Genomic DNA, 18,475 nt, shown 5'->3' with positions numbered 1-18,475 from the left:
GTGGAATTAGGTGCCGACCTTTCGTTTCTTGAAGCGAAACGACATTCTGAGCAAGACTAGTAGCCTTCGGCCTCTAGCCCCGCCCTATCGATGCCGGGGGAGGAAAGGGAGGCGGGGGAGAGAAAAAGAAGAAAGAAAGACAAAGGGGCTGGCCGGATGCAGAAGCGGGCGAAAAGGAGGGGTGCAACACGAGGACTTCCCAGGAGGTCACCCATCCTAGTACTACTCTCTCCCAAGCACGTTTAACTTCGGAGTTCTGATGGGATCCGGTGCATTAGTGCTGGTATGATCGCACCCGTTAGTCCATGCACGCGCAATTGCTATAAGCGCTTCGAAGAGGAGGATCGGGGAGCGATTGGAGGCTCCCTGGCGGTTCGGGCACCGCCGCAAAGGGGCGGCGGCTCAAAAGGGCCGTGACCTGCGATCCGACCGTTGGATTTTTATTCGCTTTGCTTGTTATTTTTTTTTTTTAAAAAAAATAGGCTTTTACTATTCAAAACCAAATTCTTGGTGGAATTAGGTGCCGACCTTTCGTTTCTTGAAGCGAAACGACATTCTGAGCAAGACTAGTAGCCTTCGGCCTCTAGCCCCGCCCTATCGATGCCGGGGGAGGAAAGGGAGGCGGGGGAGAGAAAAAGAAGAAAGAAAGACAAAGGGGCTGGCCGGATGCAGAAGCGGGCGAAAAGGAGGGGTGCAACACGAGGACTTCCCAGGAGGTCACCCATCCTAGTACTACTCTCGCCCAAGCACGTTTAACTTCAGAGTTCTGATGGGATCCGGTGCATTAGTGCTGGTATGATCGCACCCGTTAGTCCATGCACGCGCAATTGCTATAAGCGCTTCGAAGAGGAGGATCGGGGAGCGATTGGAGGCTCCCTGGCGGTTCGGGCACCGCCGCAAAGGGGCGGCGGCTCAAAAGGGCCGTGACCTGCGATCCGACCGTTGGATTTTTATTCGCTTTGCTTGTTATTTTTTTTTTTAAAAAAAAATAGGCTTTTACTATTCAAAACCAAATTCTTGGTGGAATTAGGTGCCGACCTTTCGTTTCTTGAAGCGAAACGACATTCTGAGCAAGACTAGTAGCCTTCGGCCTCTAGCCCCGCCCTATCGATGCCGGGGGAGGAAAGGGAGGCGGGGGAGAGAAAAAGAAGAAAGAAAGACAAAGGGGCTGGCCGGATGCAGAAGCGGGCGAAAAGGAGGGGTGCAACACGAGGACTTCCCAGGAGGTCACCCATCCTAGTACTACTCTCGCCCAAACACGTTTAACTTCGGAGTTCTGATGGGATCCGGTGCATTAGTGCTGGTATGATCGCACCCGTTAGTCCATGCACGCGCAATTGCTATAAGCGCTTCGAAGAGGAGGATCGGGGAGCGATTGGAGGCTCCCTGGCGGTTCGGGCACCGCCGCAAAGGGGCGGCGGCTCAAAAGGGCCGTGACCTGCGATCCGACCGTTGGATTTTTATTCGCTTTGCTTGTTATTTTTTTTTTTAAAAAAAAATAGGCTTTTACTATTCAAAACCAAATTCTTGGTGGAATTAGGTGCCGACCTTTCGTTTCTTGAAGCGAAACGACATTCTGAGCAAGACTAGTAGCCTTCGGCCTCTAGCCCCGCCCTATCGATGCCGGGGGAGGAAAGGGAGGCGGGGGAGAGAAAAAGAAGAAAGAAAGACAAAGGGGCTGGCCGGATGCAGAAGCGGGCGAAAAGGAGGGGTGCAACACGAGGACTTCCCAGGAGGTCACCCATCCTAGTACTACTCTCTCCCAAGCACGTTTAACTTCGGAGTTCTGATGGGATCCGGTGCATTAGTGCTGGTATGATCGCACCCGTTAGTCCATGCACGCGCAATTGCTATAAGCGCTTCGAAGAGGAGGATCGGGGAGCGATTGGAGGCTCCCTGGCGGTTCGGGCACCGCCGCAAAGGGGCGGCGGCTCAAAAGGGCCGTGACCTGCGATCCGACCGTTGGATTTTTATTCGCTTTGCTTGTTATTTTTTTTTTAAAAAAAAAATAGGCTTTTACTATTCAAAACCAAATTCTTGGTGGAATTAGGTGCCGACCTTTCGTTTCTTGAAGCGAAACGACATTCTGAGCAAGACTAGTAGCCTTCGGCCTCTAGCCCCGCCCTATCGATGCCGGGGGAGGAAAGGGAGGCGGGGGAGAGAAAAAGAAGAAAGAAAGACAAAGGGGCTGGCCGGATGCAGAAGCGGGCGAAAAGGAGGGGTGCAACACGAGGACTTCCCAGGAGGTCACCCATCCTAGTACTACTCTCTCCCAAGCACGTTTAACTTCGGAGTTCTGATGGGATCCGGTGCATTAGTGCTGGTATGATCGCACCCGTTAGTCCATGCACGCGCAATTGCTATAAGCGCTTCGAAGAGGAGGATCGGGGAGCGATTGGAGGCTCCCTGGCGGTTCGGGCACCGCCGCAAAGGGGCGGCGGCTCAAAAGGGCCGTGACCTGCGATCCGACCGTTGGATTTTTATTCGCTTTGCTTGTTATTTTTTTTTTTAAAAAAAAATAGGCTTTTACTATTCAAAACCAAATTCTTGGTGGAATTAGGTGCCGACCTTTCGTTTCTTGAAGCGAAACGACATTCTGAGCAAGACTAGTAGCCTTCGGCCTCTAGCCCCGCCCTATCGATGCCGGGGGAGGAAAGGGAGGCGGGGGAGAGAAAAAGAAGAAAGAAAGACAAAGGGGCTGGCCGGATGCAGAAGCGGGCGAAAAGGAGGGGTGCAACACGAGGACTTCCCAGGAGGTCACCCATCCTAGTACTACTCTCGCCCAAGCACGTTTAACTTCGGAGTTCTGATGGGATCCGGTGCATTAGTGCTGGTATGATCGCACCCGTTAGTCCATGCACGCGCAATTGCTATAAGCGCTTCGAAGAGGAGGATCGGGGAGCGATTGGAGGCTCCCTGGCGGTTCGGGCACCGCCGCAAAGGGGCGGCGGCTCAAAAGGGCCGTGACCTGCGATCCGACCGTTGGATTTTTATTCGCTTTGCTTGTTATTTTTTTTTTTTAAAAAAATAGGCTTTTACTATTCAAAACCAAATTCTTGGTGGAATTAGGTGCCGACCTTTCGTTTCTTGAAGCGAAACGACATTCTGAGCAAGACTAGTAGCCTTCGGCCTCTAGCCCCGCCCTATCGATGCCGGGGGAGGAAAGGGAGGCGGGGGAGAGAAAAAGAAGAAAGAAAGACAAAGGGGCTGGCCGGATGCAGAAGCGGGCGAAAAGGAGGGGTGCAACACGAGGACTTCCCAGGAGGTCACCCATCCTAGTACTACTCTCGCCCAAGCACGTTTAACTTCGGAGTTCGGATGGGATCCGGTGCATTAGTGCTGGTATGATCGCACCCGTTAGTCCATGCACGCGCAATTGCTATAAGCGCTTCGAAGAGGAGGATCGGGGAGCGATTGGAGGCTCCCTGGCGGTTCGGGCACCGCCGCAAAGGGGCGGCGGCTCAAAAGGGCCGTGACCTGCGATCCGACCGTTGGATTTTTATTCGCTTTGCTTGTTATTTTTTTTTTTAAAAAAAAATAGGCTTTTACTATTCAAAACCAAATTCTTGGTGGAATTAGGTGCCGACCTTTCGTTTCTTGAAGCGAAACGACATTCTGAGCAAGACTAGTAGCCTTCGGCCTCTAGCCCCGCCCTATCGATGCCGGGGGAGGAAAGGGAGGCGGGGGAGAGAAAAAGAAGAAAGAAAGACAAAGGGGCTGGCCGGATGCAGAAGCGGGCGAAAAGGAGGGGTGCAACACGAGGACTTCCCAGGAGGTCACCCATCCTAGTACTACTCTCGCCCAAGCACGTTTAACTTCGGTGTTCTGATGGGATCCGGTGCATTAGTGCTGGTATGATCGCACCCGTTAGTCCATGCACGCGCAATTGCTATAAGCGCTTCGAAGAGGAGGATCGGGGAGCGATTGGAGGCTCCCTGGCGGTTCGGGCACCGCCGCAAAGGGGCGGCGGCTCAAAAGGGCCGTGACCTGCGATCCGACCGTTGGATTTTTATTCGCTTTGCTTGTTATTTTTTTTTTTTAAAAAAAATAGGCTTTTACTATTCAAAACCAAATTCTTGGTGGAATTAGGTGCCGACCTTTCGTTTCTTGAAGCGAAACGACATTCTGAGCAAGACTAGTAGCCTTCGGCCTCTAGCCCCGCCCTATCGATGCCGGGGGAGGAAAGGGAGGCGGGGGAGAGAAAAAGAAGAAAGAAAGACAAAGGGGCTGGCCGGATGCAGAAGCGGGCGAAAAGGAGGGGTGCAACACGAGGACTTCCCAGGAGGTCACCCATCCTAGTACTACTCTCGCCCAAGCACGTTTAACTTCGGAGTTCTGATGGGATCCGGTGCATTAGTGCTGGTATGATCGCACCCGTTAGTCCATGCACGCGCAATTGCTATAAGCGCTTCGAAGAGGAGGATCGGGGAGCGATTGGAGGCTCCCTGGCGGTTCGGGCACCGCCGCAAAGGGGCGGCGGCTCAAAAGGGCCGTGACCTGCGATCCGACCGTTGGATTTTTATTCGCTTTGCTTGTTATTTTTTTTTTTTTAAAAAAATAGGCTTTTACTATTCAAAACCAAATTCTTGGTGGAATTAGGTGCCGACCTTTCGTTTCTTGAAGCGAAACGACATTCTGAGCAAGACTAGTAGCCTTCGGCCTCTAGCCCCGCCCTATCGATGCCGGGGGAGGAAAGGGAGGCGGGGGAGAGAAAAAGAAGAAAGAAAGACAAAGGGGCTGGCCGGATGCAGAAGCGGGCGAAAAGGAGGGGTGCAACACGAGGACTTCCCAGGAGGTCACCCATCCTAGTACTACTCTCGCGCAAGCACGTTTAACTTCGGAGTTCTGATGGGATCCGGTGCATTAGTGCTGGTATGATCGCACCCGTTAGTCCATGCACGCGCAATTGCTATAAGCGCTTCGAAGAGGAGGATCGGGGAGCGATTGGAGGCTCCCTGGCGGTTCGGGCACCGCCGCAAAGGGGCGGCGGCTCAAAAGGGCCGTGACCTGCGATCCGACCGTTGGATTTTTATTCGCTTTGCTTGTTATTTTTTTTTTTAAAAAAAAATAGGCTTTTACTATTCAAAACCAAATTCTTGGTGGAATTAGGTGCCGACCTTTCGTTTCTTGAAGCGAAACGACATTCTGAGCAAGACTAGTAGCCTTCGGCCTCTAGCCCCGCCCTATCGATGCCGGGGGAGGAAAGGGAGGCGGGGGAGAGAAAAAGAAGAAAGAAAGACAAAGGGGCTGGCCGGATGCAGAAGCGGGCGAAAAGGAGGGGTGCAACACGAGGACTTCCCAGGAGGTCACCCATCCTAGTACTACTCTCGCCCAAGCACGTTTAACTTCGGAGTTCTGATGGGATCCGGTGCATTAGTGCTGGTATGATCGCACCCGTTAGTCCATGCACGCGCAATTGCTATAAGCGCTTCGAAGAGGAGGATCGGGGAGCGATTGGAGGCTCCCTGGCGGTTCGGGCACCGCCGCAAAGGGGCGGCGGCTCAAAAGGGCCGTGACCTGCGATCCGACCGTTGGATTTTTATTCGCTTTGCTTGTTATTTTTTTTTTTAAAAAAAATAGGCTTTTACTATTCAAAACCAAATTCTTGGTGGAATTAGGTGCCGACCTTTCGTTTCTTGAAGCGAAACGACATTCTGAGCAAGACTAGTAGCCTTCGGCCTCTAGCCCCGCCCTATCGATGCCGGGGGAGGAAAGGGAGGCGGGGGAGAGAAAAAGAAGAAAGAAAGACAAAGGGGCTGGCCGGATGCAGAAGCGGGCGAAAAGGAGGGGTGCAACACGAGGACTTCCCAGGAGGTCACCCATCCTAGTACTACTCTCTCCCAAGCACGTTTAACTTCGGAGTTCTGATGGGATCCGGTGCATTAGTGCTGGTATGATCGCACCCGTTAGTCCATGCACGCGCAATTGCTATAAGCGCTTCGAAGAGGAGGATCGGGGAGCGATTGGAGGCTCCCTGGCGGTTCGGGCACCGCCGCAAAGGGGCGGCGGCTCAAAAGGGCCGTGACCTGCGATCCGACCGTTGGATTTTTATTCGCTTTGCTTGTTATTTTTTTTTTAAAAAAAAAATAGGCTTTTACTATTCAAAACCAAATTCTTGGTGGAATTAGGTGCCGACCTTTCGTTTCTTGAAGCGAAACGACATTCTGAGCAAGACTAGTAGCCTTCGGCCTCTAGCCCCGCCCTATCGATGCCGGGGGAGGAAAGGGAGGCGGGGGAGAGAAAAAGAAGAAAGAAAGACAAAGGGGCTGGCCGGATGCAGAAGCGGGCGAAAAGGAGGGGTGCAACACGAGGACTTCCCAGGAGGTCACCCATCCTAGTACTACTCTCTCCCAAGCACGTTTAACTTCGGAGTTCTGATGGGATCCGGTGCATTAGTGCTGGTATGATCGCACCCGTTAGTCCATGCACGCGCAATTGCTATAAGCGCTTCGAAGAGGAGGATCGGGGAGCGATTGGAGGCTCCCTGGCGGTTCGGGCACCGCCGCAAAGGGGCGGCGGCTCAAAAGGGCCGTGACCTGCGATCCGACCGTTGGATTTTTATTCGCTTTGCTTGTTATTTTTTTTTAAAAAAAAAAATAGGCTTTTACTATTCAAAACCAAATTCTTGGTGGAATTAGGTGCCGACCTTTCGTTTCTTGAAGCGAAACGACATTCTGAGCAAGACTAGTAGCCTTCGGCCTCTAGCCCCGCCCTATCGATGCCGGGGGAGGAAAGGGAGGCGGGGGAGAGAAAAAGAAGAAAGAAAGACAAAGGGGCTGGCCGGATGCAGAAGCGGGCGAAAAGGAGGGGTGCAACACGAGGACTTCCCAGTAGGTCACCCATCCTAGTACTACTCTCGCCCAAGCACGTTTAACTTCGGAGTTCTGATGGGATCCGGTGCATTAGTGCTGGTATGATCGCACCCGTTAGTCCATGCACGCGCAATTGCTATAAGCGCTTCGAAGAGGAGGATCGGGGAGCGATTGGAGGCTCCCTGGCGGTTCGGGCACCGCCGCAAAGGGGCGGCGGCTCAAAAGGGCCGTGACCTGCGATCCGACCGTTGGATTTTTATTCGCTTTGCTTGTTATTTTTTTTTTTAAAAAAAAATAGGCTTTTACTATTCAAAACCAAATTCTTGGTGGAATTAGGTGCCGACCTTTCGTTTCTTGAAGCGAAACGACATTCTGAGCAAGACTAGTAGCCTTCGGCCTCTAGCCCCGCCCTATCGATGCCGGGGGAGGAAAGGGAGGCGGGGGAGAGAAAAAGAAGAAAGAAAGACAAAGGGGCTGGCCGGATGCAGAAGCGGGCGAAAAGGAGGGGTGCAACACGAGGACTTCCCAGGAGGTCACCCATCCTAGTACTACTCTCGCCCAAGCACGTTTAACTTCGGAGTTCTGATGGGATCCGGTGCATTAGTGCTGGTATGATCGCACCCGTTAGTCCATGCACGCGCAATTGCTATAAGCGCTTCGAAGAGGAGGATAGGGGAGCGATTGGAGGCTCCCTGGCGGTTCGGGCACCGCCGCAAAGGGGCGGCGGCTCAAAAGGGCCGTGACCTGCGATCCGACCGTTGGATTTTTATTCGCTTTGCTTGTTATTTTTTTTTTTTAAAAAAATAGGCTTTTACTATTCAAAACCAAATTCTTGGTGGAATTAGGTGCCGACCTTTCGTTTCTTGAAGCGAAACGACATTCTGAGCAAGACTAGTGGCCTTCGGCCTCTAGCCCCGCCCTATCGATGCCGGGGGAGGAAAGGGAGGCGGGGGAGAGAAAAAGAAGAAAGAAAGACAAAGGGGCTGGCCGGATGCAGAAGCGGGCGAAAAGGAGGGGTGCAACACGAGGACTTCCCAGGAGGTCACCCATCCTAGTACTACTCTCGCCCAAGCACGTTTAACTTCGGAGTTCTGATGGGATCCGGTGCATTAGTGCCGGTATGATCGCACCCGTTAGTCCATGCACGCGCAATTGCTATAAGCGCTTCGAAGAGGAGGATCGGGGAGCGATTGGAGGCTCCCTGGCGGTTCGGGCACCGCCGCAAAGGGGCGGCGGCTCAAAAGGGCCGTGACCTGCGATCCGACCGTTGGATTTTTATTCGCTTTGCTTGTTATTTTTTTTTTTAAAAAAAAATAGGCTTTTACTATTCAAAACCAAATTCTTGGTGGAATTAGGTGCCGACCTTTCGTTTCTTGAAGCGAAACGACATTCTGAGCAAGACTAGTGGCCTTCGGCCTCTAGCCCCGCCCTATCGATGCCGGGGGAGGAAAGGGAGGCGGGGGAGAGAAAAAGAAGAAAGAAAGACAAAGGGGCTGGCCGGATGCAGAAGCGGGCGAAAAGGAGGGGTGCAACACGAGGACTTCCCAGGAGGTCACCCATCCTAGTACTACTCTCGCCCAAGCACGTTTAACTTCGGAGTTCTGATGGGATCCGGTGCATTAGTGCCGGTATGATCGCACCCGTTAGTCCATGCACGCGCAATTGCTATAAGCGCTTCGAAGAGGAGGATCGGGGAGCGATTGGAGGCTCCCTGGCGGTTCGGGCACCGCCGCAAAGGGGCGGCGGCTCAAAAGGGCCGTGACCTGCGATCCGACCGTTGGATTTTTATTCGCTTTGCTTGTTATTTTTTTTTTTAAAAAAAAATAGGCTTTTACTATTCAAAACCAAATTCTTGGTGGAATTAGGTGCCGACCTTTCGTTTCTTGAAGCGAAACGACATTCTGAGCAAGACTAGTGGCCTTCGGCCTCTAGCCCCGCCCTATCGATGCCGGGGGAGGAAAGGGAGGCGGGGGAGAGAAAAAGAAGAAAGAAAGACAAAGGGGCTGGCCGGATGCAGAAGCGGGCGAAAAGGAGGGGTGCAACACGAGGACTTCCCAGGAGGTCACCCATCCTAGTACTACTCTCGCCCAAGCACGTTTAACTTCGGAGTTCTGATGGGATCCGGTGCATTAGTGCTGGTATGATCGCACCCGTTAGTCCATGCACGCGCAATTGCTATAAGCGCTTCGAAGAGGAGGATCGGGGAGCGATTGGAGGCTCCCTGGCGGTTCGGGCACCGCCGCAAAGGGGCGGCGGCTCAAAAGGGCCGTGACCTGCGATCCGACCGTTGGATTTTTATTCGCTTTGCTTGTTATTTTTTTTTTTAAAAAAAATAGGCTTTTACTATTCAAAACCAAATTCTTGGTGGAATTAGGTGCCGACCTTTCGTTTCTTGAAGCGAAACGACATTCTGAGCAAGACTAGTGGCCTTCGGCCTCTAGCCCCGCCCTATCGATGCCGGGGGAGGAAAGGGAGGCGGGGGAGAGAAAAAGAAGAAAGAAAGACAAAGGGGCTGGCCGGATGCAGAAGCGGGCGAAAAGGAGGGGTGCAACACGAGGACTTCCCAGGAGGTCACCCATCCTAGTACTACTCTCGCCCAAGCACGTTTAACTTCGGAGTTCTGATGGGATCCGGTGCATTAGTGCTGGTATGATCGCACCCGTTAGTCCATGCACGCGCAATTGCTATAAGCGCTTCGAAGAGGAGGATCGGGGAGCGATTGGAGGCTCCCTGGCGGTTCGGGCACCGCCGCAAAGGGGCGGCGGCTCAAAAGGGCCGTGACCTGCGATCCGACCGTTGGATTTTTATTCGCTTTGCTTGTTATTTTTTTTTTTAAAAAAAATAGGCTTTTACTATTCAAAACCAAATTCTTGGTGGAATTAGGTGCCGACCTTTCGTTTCTTGAAGCGAAACGACATTCTGAGCAAGACTAGTGGCCTTCGGCCTCTAGCCCCGCCCTATCGATGCCGGGGGAGGAAAGGGAGGCGGGGGAGAGAAAAAGAAGAAAGAAAGACAAAGGGGCTGGCCGGATGCAGAAGCGGGCGAAAAGGAGGGGTGCAACACGAGGACTTCCCAGGAGGTCACCCATCCTAGTACTACTCTCGCCCAAGCACGTTTAACTTCGGAGTTCTGATGGGATCCGGTGCATTAGTGCTGGTATGATCGCACCCGTTAGTCCATGCACGCGCAATTGCTATAAGCGCTTCGAAGAGGAGGATCGGGGAGCGATTGGAGGCTCCCTGGCGGTTCGGGCACCGCCGCAAAGGGGCGGCGGCTCAAAAGGGCCGTGACCTGCGATCCGACCGTTGGATTTTTATTCGCTTTGCTTGTTATTTTTTTTTTTTTAAAAAAATAGGCTTTTACTATTCAAAACCAAATTCTTGGTGGAATTAGGTGCCGACCTTTCGTTTCTTGAAGCGAAACGACATTCTGAGCAAGACTAGTGGCCTTCGGCCTCTAGCCCCGCCCTATCGATGCCGGGGGAGGAAAGGGAGGCGGGGGAGAGAAAAAGAAGAAAGAAAGACAAAGGGGCTGGCCGGATGCAGAAGCGGGCGAAAAGGAGGGGTGCAACACGAGGACTTCCCAGGAGGTCACCCATCCTAGTACTACTCTCGCCCAAGCACGTTTAACTTCGGAGTTCTGATGGGATCCGGTGCATTAGTGCTGGTATGATCGCACCTGTTAGTCCATGCACGCGCAATTGCTATAAGCGCTTCGAAGAGGAGGATCGGGGAGCGATTGGAGGCTCCCTGGCGGTTCGGGCACCGCCGCAAAGGGGCGGCGGCTCAAAAGGGCCGTGACCTGCGATCCGACCGTTGGATTTTTATTCGCTTTGCTTGTTATTTTTTTTTTTTAAAAAAATAGGCTTTTACTATTCAAAACCAAATTCTTGGTGGAATTAGGTGCCGACCTTTCGTTTCTTGAAGCGAAACGACATTCTGAGCAAGACTAGTGGCCTTCGGCCTCTAGCCCCGCCCTATCGATGCCGGGGGAGGAAAGGGAGGCGGGGGAGAGAAAAAGAAGAAAGAAAGACAAAGGGGCTGGCCGGATGCAGAAGCGGGCGAAAAGGAGGGGTGCAACACGAGGACTTCCCAGGAGGTCACCCATCCTAGTACTACTCTCGCCCAAGCACGTTTAACTTCGGAGTTCTGATGGGATCCGGTGCATTAGTGCTGGTATGATCGCACCCGTTAGTCCATGCACGCGCAATTGCTATAAGCGCTTCGAAGAGGAGGATCGGGGAGCGATTGGAGGCTCCCTGGCGGTTCGGGCACCGCCGCAAAGGGGCGGCGGCTCAAAAGGGCCGTGACCTGCGATCCGACCGTTGGATTTTTATTCGCTTTGCTTGTTATTTTTTTTTTTAAAAAAAAATAGGCTTTTACTATTCAAAACCAAATTCTTGGTGGAATTAGGTGCCGACCTTTCGTTTCTTGAAGCGAAACGACATTCTGAGCAAGACTAGTGGCCTTCGGCCTCTAGCCCCGCCCTATCGATGCCGGGGGAGGAAAGGGAGGCGGGGGAGAGAAAAAGAAGAAAGAAAGACAAAGGGGCTGGCCGGATGCAGAAGCGGGCGAAAAGGAGGGGTGCAACACAAGGACTTCCCAGGAGGTCACCCATCCTAGTACTACTCTCGCCCAAGCACGTTTAACTTCGGAGTTCTGATGGGATCCGGTGCATTAGTGCTGGTATGATCGCACCCGTTAGTCCATGCACGCGCAATTGCTATAAGCGCTTCGAAGAGGAGGATCGGGGAGCGATTGGAGGCTCCCTGGCGGTTCGGGCACCGCCGCAAAGGGGCGGCGGCTCAAAAGGGCCGTGACCTGCGATCCGACCGTTGGATTTTTATTCGCTTTGCTTGTTATTTTTTTTTTAAAAAAAAAATAGGCTTTTACTATTCAAAACCAAATTCTTGGTGGAATTAGGTGCCGACCTTTCGTTTCTTGAAGCGAAACGACATTCTGAGCAAGACTAGTAGCCTTCGGCCTCTAGCCCCGCCCTATCGATGCCGGGGGAGGAAAGGGAGGCGGGGGAGAGAAAAAGAAGAAAGAAAGACAAAGGGGCTGGCCGGATGCAGAAGCGGGCGAAAAGGAGGGGTGCAACACGAGGACTTCCCAGGAGGTCACCCATCCTAGTACTACTCTCTCCCAAGCACGTTTAACTTCGGAGTTCTGATGGGATCCGGTGCATTAGTGCTGGTATGATCGCACCCGTTAGTCCATGCACGCGCAATTGCTATAAGCGCTTCGAAGAGGAGGATCGGGGAGCGATTGGAGGCTCCCTGGCGGTTCGGGCACCGCCGCAAAGGGGCGGCGGCTCAAAAGGGCCGTGACCTGCGATCCGACCGTTGGATTTTTATTCGCTTTGCTTGTTATTTTTTTTTTTTAAAAAAATAGGCTTTTACTATTCAAAACCAAATTCTTGGTGGAATTAGGTGCCGACCTTTCGTTTCTTGAAGCGAAACGACATTCTGAGCAAGACTAGTGGCCTTCGGCCTCTAGCCCCGCCCTATCGATGCCGGGGGAGGAAAGGGAGGCGGGGGAGAGAAAAAGAAGAAAGAAAGACAAAGGGGCTGGCCGGATGCAGAAGCGGGCGAAAAGGAGGGGTGCAACACGAGGACTTCCCAGGAGGTCACCCATCCTAGTACTACTCTCGCCCAAGCACGTTTAACTTCGGAGTTCTGATGGGATCCGGTGCATTAGTGCTGGTATGATCGCACCCGTTAGTCCATGCACGCGCAATTGCTATAAGCGCTTCGAAGAGGAGGATCGGGGAGCGATTGGAGGCTCCCTGGCGGTTCGGGCACCGCCGCAAAGGGGCGGCGGCTCAAAAGGGCCGTGACCTGCGATCCGACCGTTGGATTTTTATTCGCTTTGCTTGTTATTTTTTTTTTTAAAAAAAAATAGGCTTTTACTATTCAAAACCAAATTCTTGGTGGAATTAGGTGCCGACCTTTCGTTTCTTGAAGCGAAACGACATTCTGAGCAAGACTAGTAGCCTTCGGCCTCTAGCCCCGCCCTATCGATGCCGGGGGAGGAAAGGGAGGCGGGGGAGAGAAAAAGAAGAAAGAAAGACAAAGGGGCTGGCCGGATGCAGAAGCGGGCGAAAAGGAGGGGTGCAACACGAGGACTTCCCAGGAGGTCACCCATCCTAGTACTACTCTCGCCCAAGCACGTTTAACTTCGGAGTTCTGATGGGATCCGGTGCATTAGTGCTGGTATGATCGCACCCGTTAGTCCATGCACGCGCAATTGCTATAAGCGCTTCGAAGAGGAGGATCGGGGAGCGATTGGAGGCTCCCTGGCGGTTCGGGCACCGCCGCAAAGGGGCGGCGGCTCAAAAGGGCCGTGACCTGCGATCCGACCGTTGGATTTTTATTCGCTTTGCTTGTTATTTTTTTTTTTTAAAAAAATAGGCTTTTACTATTCAAAACCAAATTCTTGGTGGAATTAGGTGCCGACCTTTCGTTTCTTGAAGCGAAACGACATTCTGAGCAAGACTAGTAGCCTTCGGCCTCTAGCCCCGCCCTATCGATGCCGGGGGAGGAAAGGGAGGCGGGGGAGAGAAAAAGAAGAAAGAAAGACAAAGGGGCTGGCCGGATGCAGAAGCGGGCGAAAAGGAGGGGTGCAACACGAGGACTTCCCAGGAGGTCACCCATCCTAGTACTACTCTCGCCCAAGCACGTTTAACTTCGGAGTTCTGATGGGATCCGGTGCATTAGTGCTGGTATGATCGCACCCGTTAGTCCATGCACGCGCAATTGCTATAAGCGCTTCGAAGAGGAGGATCGGGGAGCGATTGGAGGCTCCCTGGCGGTTCGGGCACCGCCGCAAAGGGGCGGCGGCTCAAAAGGGCCGTGACCTGCGATCCGACCGTTGGATTTTTATTCGCTTTGCTTGTTATTTTTTTTTTTAAAAAAAAATAGGCTTTTACTATTCAAAACCAAATTCTTGGTGGAATTAGGTGCCGACCTTTCGTTTCTTGAAGCGAAACGACATTCTGAGCAAGACTAGTAGCCTTCGGCCTCTAGCCCCGCCCTATCGATGCCGGGGGAGGAAAGGGAGGCGGGGGAGAGAAAAAGAAGAAAGAAAGACAAAGGGGCTGGCCGGATGCAGAAGCGGGCGAAAAGGAGGGGTGCAACACGAGGACTTCCCAGGAGGTCACCCATCCTAGTACTACTCTCGCCCAAGCACGTTTAACTTCGGAGTTCTGATGGGATCCGGTGCATTAGTGCTGGTATGATCGCACCCGTTAGTCCATGCACGCGCAATTGCTATAAGCGCTTCGAAGAGGAGGATCGGGGAGCGATTGGAGGCTCCCTGGCGGTTCGGGCACCGCCGCAAAGGGGCGGCGGCTCAAAAGGGCCGTGACCTGCGATCCGACCGTTGGATTTTTATTCGCTTTGCTTGTTATTTTTTTTTTTTTAAAAAAATAGGCTTTTACTATTCAAAACCAAATTCTTGGTGGAATTAGGTGCCGACCTTTCGTTTCTTGAAGCGAAACGACATTCTGAGCAAGACTAGTAGCCTTCGGCCTCTAGCCCCGCCCTATCGATGCCGGGGGAGGAAAGGGAGGCGGGGGAGAGAAAAAGAAGAAAGAAAGACAAAGGGGCTGGCCGGATGCAGAAGCGGGCGAAAAGGAGGGGTGCAACACGAGGACTTCCCAGGAGGTCACCCATCCTAGTACTACTCTCGCCCAAGCACGTTTAACTTCGGAGTTCTGATGGGATCCGGTGCATTAGTGCTGGTATGATCGCACCCGTTAGTCCATGCACGCGCAATTGCTATAAGCGCTTCGAAGAGGAGGATCGGGGAGCGATTGGAGGCTCCCTGGCGGTTCGGGCACCGCCGCAAAGGGGCGGCGGCTCAAAAGGGCCGTGACCTGCGATCCGACCGTTGGATTTTTATTCGCTTTGCTTGTTATTTTTTTTTTAAAAAAAAAATAGGCTTTTACTATTCAAAACCAAATTCTTGGTGGAATTAGGTGCCGACCTTTCGTTTCTTGAAGCGAAACGACATTCTGAGCAAGACTAGTAGCCTTCGGCCTCTAGCCCCGCCCTATCGATGCCGGGGGAGGAAAGGGAGGCGGGGGAGAGAAAAAGAAGAAAGAAAGACAAAGGGGCTGGCCGGATGCAGAAGCGGGCGAAAAGGAGGGGTGCAACACGAGGACTTCCCAGGAGGTCACCCATCCTAGAACTACTCTCTCCCAAGCACGTTTAACTTCGGAGTTCTGATGGGATCCGGTGCATTAGTGCTGGTATGATCGCACCCGTTAGTCCATGCACGCGCAATTGCTATAAGCGCTTCGAAGAGGAGGATCGGGGAGCGATTGGAGGCTCCCTGGCGGTTCGGGCACCGCCGCAAAGGGGCGGCGGCTCAAAAGGGCCGTGACCTGCGATCCGACCGTTGGATTTTTATTCGCTTTGCTTGTTATTTTTTTTTAAAAAAAAAAATAGGCTTTTACTATTCAAAACCAAATTCTTGGTGGAATTAGGTGCCGACCTTTCGTTTCTTGAAGCGAAACGACATTCTGAGCAAGACTAGTAGCCTTCGGCCTCTAGCCCCGCCCTATCGATGCCGGGGGAGGAAAGGGAGGCGGGGGAGAGAAAAAGAAGAAAGAAAGACAAAGGGGCTGGCCGGATGCAGAAGCGGGCGAAAAGGAGGGGTGCAACACGAGGACTTCCCAGTAGGTCACCCATCCTAGTACTACTCTCGCCCAAGCACGTTTAACTTCGGAGTTCTGATGGGATCCGGTGCATTAGTGCTGGTATGATCGCACCCGTTAGTCCATGCACGCGCAATTGCTATAAGCGCTTCGAAGAGGAGGATCGGGGAGCGATTGGAGGCTCCCTGGCGGTTCGGGCACCGCCGCAAAGGGGCGGCGGCTCAAAAGGGCCGTGACCTGCGATCCGACCGTTGGATTTTTATTCGCTTTGCTTGTTATTTTTTTTTTTTAAAAAAAATAGGCTTTTACTATTCAAAACCAAATTCTTGGTGGAATTAGGTGCCGACCTTTCGTTTCTTGAAGCGAAACGACATTCTGAGCAAGACTAGTAGCCTTCGGCCTCTAGCCCCGCCCTATCGATGCCGGGGGAGGAAAGGGAGGCGGGGGAGAGAAAAAGAAGAAAGAAAGACAAAGGGGCTGGCCGGATGCAGAAGCGGGCGAAAAGGAGGGGTGCAACACGAGGACTTCCCAGGAGGTCACCCATCCTAGTACTACTCTCGCCCAAGCACGTTTAACTTCGGAGTTCTGATGGGATCCGGTGCATTAGTGCTGGTATGATCGCACCCGTTAGTCCATGCACGCGCAATTGCTATAAGCGCTTCGAAGAGGAGGATCGGGGAGCGATTGGAGGCTCCCTGGCGGTTCGGGCACCGCCGCAAAGGGGCGGCGGCTCAAAAGGGCCGTGACCTGCGATCCGACCGTTGGATTTTTATTCGCTTTGCTTGTTATTTTTTTTTTTTTAAAAAAATAGGCTTTTACTATTCAAAACCAAATTCTTGGTGGAATTAGGTGCCGACCTTTCGTTTCTTGAAGCGAAACGACATTCTGAGCAAGACTAGTGGCCTTCGGCCTCTAGCCCCGCCCTATCGATGCCGGGGGAGGAAAGGGAGGCGGGGGAGAGAAAAAGAAGAAAGAAAGACAAAGGGGCTGGCCGGATGCAGAAGCGGGCGAAAAGGAGGGGTGCAACACGAGGACTTCCCAGGAGGTCACCCATCCTAGTACTACTCTCGCCCAAGCACGTTTAACTTCGGAGTTCTGATGGGATCCGGTGCATTAGTGCCGGTATGATCGCACCCGTTAGTCCATGCACGCGCAATTGCTATAAGCGCTTCGAAGAGGAGGATCGGGGAGCGATTGGAGGCTCCCTGGCGGTTCGGGCACCGCCGCAAAGGGGCGGCGGCTCAAAAGGGCCGTGACCTGCGATCCGACCGTTGGATTTTTATTCGCTTTGCTTGTTATTTTTTTTTTTAAAAAAAAATAGGCTTTTACTATTCAAAACCAAATTCTTGGTGGAATTAGGTGCCGACCTTTCGTTTCTTGAAGCGAAACGACATTCTGAGCAAGACTAGTGGCCTTCGGCCTCTAGCCCCGCCCTATCGATGCCGGGGGAGGAAAGGGAGGCGGGGGAGAGAAAAAGAAGAAAGAAAGACAAAGGGGCTGGCCGGATGCAGAAGCGGGCGAAAAGGAGGGGTGCAACACGAGGACTTCCCAGGAGGTCACCCATCCTAGTACTATTCTCGCCCAAGCACGTTTAACTTCGGAGTTCTGATGGGATCCGGTGCATTAGTGCTGGTATGATCGCACCCGTTAGTCCATGCACGCGCAATTGCTATAAGCGCTTCGAAGAGGAGGATCGGGGAGCGATTGGAGGCTCCCTGGCGGTTCGGGCACCGCCGCAAAGGGGCGGCGGCTCAAAAGGGCCGTGACCTGCGATCCGACCGTTGGATTTTTATTCGCTTTGCTTGTTATTTTTTTTTTAAAAAAAAAATAGGCTTTTACTATTCAAAACCAAATTCTTGGTGGAATTAGGTGCCGACCTTTCGTTTCTTGAAGCGAAACGACATTCTGAGCAAGACTAGTGGCCTTCGGCCTCTAGCCCCGCCCTATCGATGCCGGGGGAGGAAAGGGAGGCGGGGGAGAGAAAAAGAAGAAAGAAAGACAAAGGGGCTGGCCGGATGCAGAAGCGGGCGAAAAGGAGGGGTGCAACACGAGGACTTCCCAGGAGGTCACCCATCCTAGTACTACTCTCGCCCAAGCACGTTTAACTTCGGAGTTCTGATGGGATCCGGTGCATTAGTGCTGGTATGATCGCACCCGTTAGTCCATGCACGCGCAATTGCTATAAGCGCTTCGAAGAGGAGGATCGGGGAGCGATTGGAGGCTCCCTGGCGGTTCGGGCACCGCCGCAAAGGGGCGGCGGCTCAAAAGGGCCGTGACCTGCGATCCGACCGTTGGATTTTTATTCGCTTTGCTTGTTATTTTTTTTTTTTTAAAAAAATAGGCTTTTACTATTCAAAACCAAATTCTTGGTGGAATTAGGTGCCGACCTTTCGTTTCTTGAAGCGAAACGACATTCTGAGCAAGACTAGTGGCCTTCGGCCTCTAGCCCCGCCCTATCGATGCCGGGGGAGGAAAGGGAGGCGGGGGAGAGAAAAAGAAGAAAGAAAGACAAAGGGGCTGGCCGGATGCAGAAGCGGGCGAAAAGGAGGGGTGCAACACGAGGACTTCCCAGGAGGTCACCCATCCTAGTACTACTCTCGCCCAAGCACGTTTAACTTCGGAGTTCTGATGGGATCCGGTGCATTAGTGCTGGTATGATCGCACCCGTTAGTCCATGCACGCGCAATTGCTATAAGCGCTTCGAAGAGGAGGATCGGGGAGCGATTGGAGGCTCCCTGGCGGTTCGGGCACCGCCGCAAAGGGGCGGCGGCTCAAAAGGGCCGTGACCTGCGATCCGACCGTTGGATTTTTATTCGCTTTGCTTGTTATTTTTTTTTTTTTAAAAAAATAGGCTTTTACTATTCAAAACCAAATTCTTGGTGGAATTAGGTGCCGACCTTTCGTTTCTTGAAGCGAAACGACATTCTGAGCAAGACTAGTGGCCTTCGGCCTCTAGCCCCGCCCTATCGATGCCGGGGGAGGAAAGGGAGGCGGGGGAGAGA

At 52.8% G+C, this 18,475-nt stretch overlaps 36 non-coding genes across 36 annotated transcripts; all 36 read right to left on the bottom strand.

Annotated features, from left to right (window-relative positions):
- Positions 1-178: 178 nt before the first annotated feature.
- Positions 179-297, bottom strand: LOC133672003 (5S ribosomal RNA). The gene has a single exon (XR_009834606.1). It is a non-coding gene; the product is annotated as a 5S ribosomal RNA (ribosomal RNA).
- A 391-nt stretch (positions 298-688) lies between these two features.
- Positions 689-807, bottom strand: LOC133671842 (5S ribosomal RNA). Its single transcript, XR_009834453.1, has one exon. It is a non-coding gene; the product is annotated as a 5S ribosomal RNA (ribosomal RNA).
- Positions 808-1,198: 391 nt separating this feature from the next.
- On the bottom strand, positions 1,199-1,317 carry LOC133671848 (5S ribosomal RNA). Its single transcript, XR_009834459.1, has one exon. It is a non-coding gene; the product is annotated as a 5S ribosomal RNA (ribosomal RNA).
- A 391-nt stretch (positions 1,318-1,708) lies between these two features.
- Positions 1,709-1,827, bottom strand: LOC133672002 (5S ribosomal RNA). The gene has a single exon (XR_009834605.1). It is a non-coding gene; the product is annotated as a 5S ribosomal RNA (ribosomal RNA).
- A 391-nt stretch (positions 1,828-2,218) lies between these two features.
- LOC133672000 (5S ribosomal RNA) lies at positions 2,219-2,337 on the bottom strand. Its single transcript, XR_009834604.1, has one exon. It is a non-coding gene; the product is annotated as a 5S ribosomal RNA (ribosomal RNA).
- A 391-nt stretch (positions 2,338-2,728) lies between these two features.
- LOC133671768 (5S ribosomal RNA) lies at positions 2,729-2,847 on the bottom strand. The gene has a single exon (XR_009834383.1). It is a non-coding gene; the product is annotated as a 5S ribosomal RNA (ribosomal RNA).
- A 390-nt stretch (positions 2,848-3,237) lies between these two features.
- Positions 3,238-3,356, bottom strand: LOC133672074 (5S ribosomal RNA). The gene has a single exon (XR_009834675.1). It is a non-coding gene; the product is annotated as a 5S ribosomal RNA (ribosomal RNA).
- Positions 3,357-3,747: 391 nt separating this feature from the next.
- Positions 3,748-3,866, bottom strand: LOC133671980 (5S ribosomal RNA). The gene has a single exon (XR_009834585.1). It is a non-coding gene; the product is annotated as a 5S ribosomal RNA (ribosomal RNA).
- Positions 3,867-4,257: 391 nt separating this feature from the next.
- LOC133671767 (5S ribosomal RNA) lies at positions 4,258-4,376 on the bottom strand. Its single transcript, XR_009834382.1, has one exon. It is a non-coding gene; the product is annotated as a 5S ribosomal RNA (ribosomal RNA).
- A 391-nt stretch (positions 4,377-4,767) lies between these two features.
- LOC133672007 (5S ribosomal RNA) lies at positions 4,768-4,886 on the bottom strand. The gene has a single exon (XR_009834610.1). It is a non-coding gene; the product is annotated as a 5S ribosomal RNA (ribosomal RNA).
- Positions 4,887-5,277: 391 nt separating this feature from the next.
- On the bottom strand, positions 5,278-5,396 carry LOC133671766 (5S ribosomal RNA). Its single transcript, XR_009834381.1, has one exon. It is a non-coding gene; the product is annotated as a 5S ribosomal RNA (ribosomal RNA).
- Positions 5,397-5,786: 390 nt separating this feature from the next.
- Positions 5,787-5,905, bottom strand: LOC133671999 (5S ribosomal RNA). Its single transcript, XR_009834603.1, has one exon. It is a non-coding gene; the product is annotated as a 5S ribosomal RNA (ribosomal RNA).
- Positions 5,906-6,296: 391 nt separating this feature from the next.
- LOC133671997 (5S ribosomal RNA) lies at positions 6,297-6,415 on the bottom strand. Its single transcript, XR_009834601.1, has one exon. It is a non-coding gene; the product is annotated as a 5S ribosomal RNA (ribosomal RNA).
- Positions 6,416-6,806: 391 nt separating this feature from the next.
- LOC133671834 (5S ribosomal RNA) lies at positions 6,807-6,925 on the bottom strand. The gene has a single exon (XR_009834445.1). It is a non-coding gene; the product is annotated as a 5S ribosomal RNA (ribosomal RNA).
- Positions 6,926-7,316: 391 nt separating this feature from the next.
- On the bottom strand, positions 7,317-7,435 carry LOC133671763 (5S ribosomal RNA). Its single transcript, XR_009834379.1, has one exon. It is a non-coding gene; the product is annotated as a 5S ribosomal RNA (ribosomal RNA).
- Positions 7,436-7,825: 390 nt separating this feature from the next.
- On the bottom strand, positions 7,826-7,944 carry LOC133671773 (5S ribosomal RNA). Its single transcript, XR_009834388.1, has one exon. It is a non-coding gene; the product is annotated as a 5S ribosomal RNA (ribosomal RNA).
- A 391-nt stretch (positions 7,945-8,335) lies between these two features.
- Positions 8,336-8,454, bottom strand: LOC133671772 (5S ribosomal RNA). Its single transcript, XR_009834387.1, has one exon. It is a non-coding gene; the product is annotated as a 5S ribosomal RNA (ribosomal RNA).
- Positions 8,455-8,845: 391 nt separating this feature from the next.
- LOC133671762 (5S ribosomal RNA) lies at positions 8,846-8,964 on the bottom strand. The gene has a single exon (XR_009834378.1). It is a non-coding gene; the product is annotated as a 5S ribosomal RNA (ribosomal RNA).
- Positions 8,965-9,354: 390 nt separating this feature from the next.
- Positions 9,355-9,473, bottom strand: LOC133671761 (5S ribosomal RNA). The gene has a single exon (XR_009834377.1). It is a non-coding gene; the product is annotated as a 5S ribosomal RNA (ribosomal RNA).
- Positions 9,474-9,863: 390 nt separating this feature from the next.
- Positions 9,864-9,982, bottom strand: LOC133671760 (5S ribosomal RNA). Its single transcript, XR_009834376.1, has one exon. It is a non-coding gene; the product is annotated as a 5S ribosomal RNA (ribosomal RNA).
- A 391-nt stretch (positions 9,983-10,373) lies between these two features.
- LOC133671846 (5S ribosomal RNA) lies at positions 10,374-10,492 on the bottom strand. Its single transcript, XR_009834457.1, has one exon. It is a non-coding gene; the product is annotated as a 5S ribosomal RNA (ribosomal RNA).
- A 390-nt stretch (positions 10,493-10,882) lies between these two features.
- On the bottom strand, positions 10,883-11,001 carry LOC133671759 (5S ribosomal RNA). The gene has a single exon (XR_009834375.1). It is a non-coding gene; the product is annotated as a 5S ribosomal RNA (ribosomal RNA).
- Positions 11,002-11,392: 391 nt separating this feature from the next.
- LOC133671808 (5S ribosomal RNA) lies at positions 11,393-11,511 on the bottom strand. The gene has a single exon (XR_009834420.1). It is a non-coding gene; the product is annotated as a 5S ribosomal RNA (ribosomal RNA).
- Positions 11,512-11,902: 391 nt separating this feature from the next.
- LOC133671996 (5S ribosomal RNA) lies at positions 11,903-12,021 on the bottom strand. Its single transcript, XR_009834600.1, has one exon. It is a non-coding gene; the product is annotated as a 5S ribosomal RNA (ribosomal RNA).
- Positions 12,022-12,411: 390 nt separating this feature from the next.
- LOC133671758 (5S ribosomal RNA) lies at positions 12,412-12,530 on the bottom strand. The gene has a single exon (XR_009834374.1). It is a non-coding gene; the product is annotated as a 5S ribosomal RNA (ribosomal RNA).
- A 391-nt stretch (positions 12,531-12,921) lies between these two features.
- On the bottom strand, positions 12,922-13,040 carry LOC133671757 (5S ribosomal RNA). Its single transcript, XR_009834372.1, has one exon. It is a non-coding gene; the product is annotated as a 5S ribosomal RNA (ribosomal RNA).
- Positions 13,041-13,430: 390 nt separating this feature from the next.
- LOC133671756 (5S ribosomal RNA) lies at positions 13,431-13,549 on the bottom strand. The gene has a single exon (XR_009834371.1). It is a non-coding gene; the product is annotated as a 5S ribosomal RNA (ribosomal RNA).
- Positions 13,550-13,940: 391 nt separating this feature from the next.
- On the bottom strand, positions 13,941-14,059 carry LOC133671755 (5S ribosomal RNA). The gene has a single exon (XR_009834370.1). It is a non-coding gene; the product is annotated as a 5S ribosomal RNA (ribosomal RNA).
- Positions 14,060-14,450: 391 nt separating this feature from the next.
- LOC133671754 (5S ribosomal RNA) lies at positions 14,451-14,569 on the bottom strand. Its single transcript, XR_009834369.1, has one exon. It is a non-coding gene; the product is annotated as a 5S ribosomal RNA (ribosomal RNA).
- A 391-nt stretch (positions 14,570-14,960) lies between these two features.
- On the bottom strand, positions 14,961-15,079 carry LOC133672101 (5S ribosomal RNA). The gene has a single exon (XR_009834703.1). It is a non-coding gene; the product is annotated as a 5S ribosomal RNA (ribosomal RNA).
- Positions 15,080-15,470: 391 nt separating this feature from the next.
- On the bottom strand, positions 15,471-15,589 carry LOC133671833 (5S ribosomal RNA). Its single transcript, XR_009834444.1, has one exon. It is a non-coding gene; the product is annotated as a 5S ribosomal RNA (ribosomal RNA).
- Positions 15,590-15,980: 391 nt separating this feature from the next.
- Positions 15,981-16,099, bottom strand: LOC133671752 (5S ribosomal RNA). The gene has a single exon (XR_009834366.1). It is a non-coding gene; the product is annotated as a 5S ribosomal RNA (ribosomal RNA).
- A 391-nt stretch (positions 16,100-16,490) lies between these two features.
- LOC133671771 (5S ribosomal RNA) lies at positions 16,491-16,609 on the bottom strand. Its single transcript, XR_009834386.1, has one exon. It is a non-coding gene; the product is annotated as a 5S ribosomal RNA (ribosomal RNA).
- Positions 16,610-17,000: 391 nt separating this feature from the next.
- On the bottom strand, positions 17,001-17,119 carry LOC133671774 (5S ribosomal RNA). Its single transcript, XR_009834389.1, has one exon. It is a non-coding gene; the product is annotated as a 5S ribosomal RNA (ribosomal RNA).
- A 391-nt stretch (positions 17,120-17,510) lies between these two features.
- On the bottom strand, positions 17,511-17,629 carry LOC133671751 (5S ribosomal RNA). The gene has a single exon (XR_009834365.1). It is a non-coding gene; the product is annotated as a 5S ribosomal RNA (ribosomal RNA).
- Positions 17,630-18,020: 391 nt separating this feature from the next.
- Positions 18,021-18,139, bottom strand: LOC133671750 (5S ribosomal RNA). Its single transcript, XR_009834364.1, has one exon. It is a non-coding gene; the product is annotated as a 5S ribosomal RNA (ribosomal RNA).
- Positions 18,140-18,475: the final 336 nt, after the last annotated feature.

The sequence above is a fragment of the Populus nigra genome, chromosome 13, assembly GCF_951802175.1.
Source record: "Populus nigra chromosome 13, ddPopNigr1.1, whole genome shotgun sequence".
Lineage (NCBI taxonomy): Eukaryota > Viridiplantae > Streptophyta > Magnoliopsida > Malpighiales > Salicaceae > Populus > Populus nigra.
This window is presented reverse-complemented; position numbering and strand designations above follow the sequence as displayed.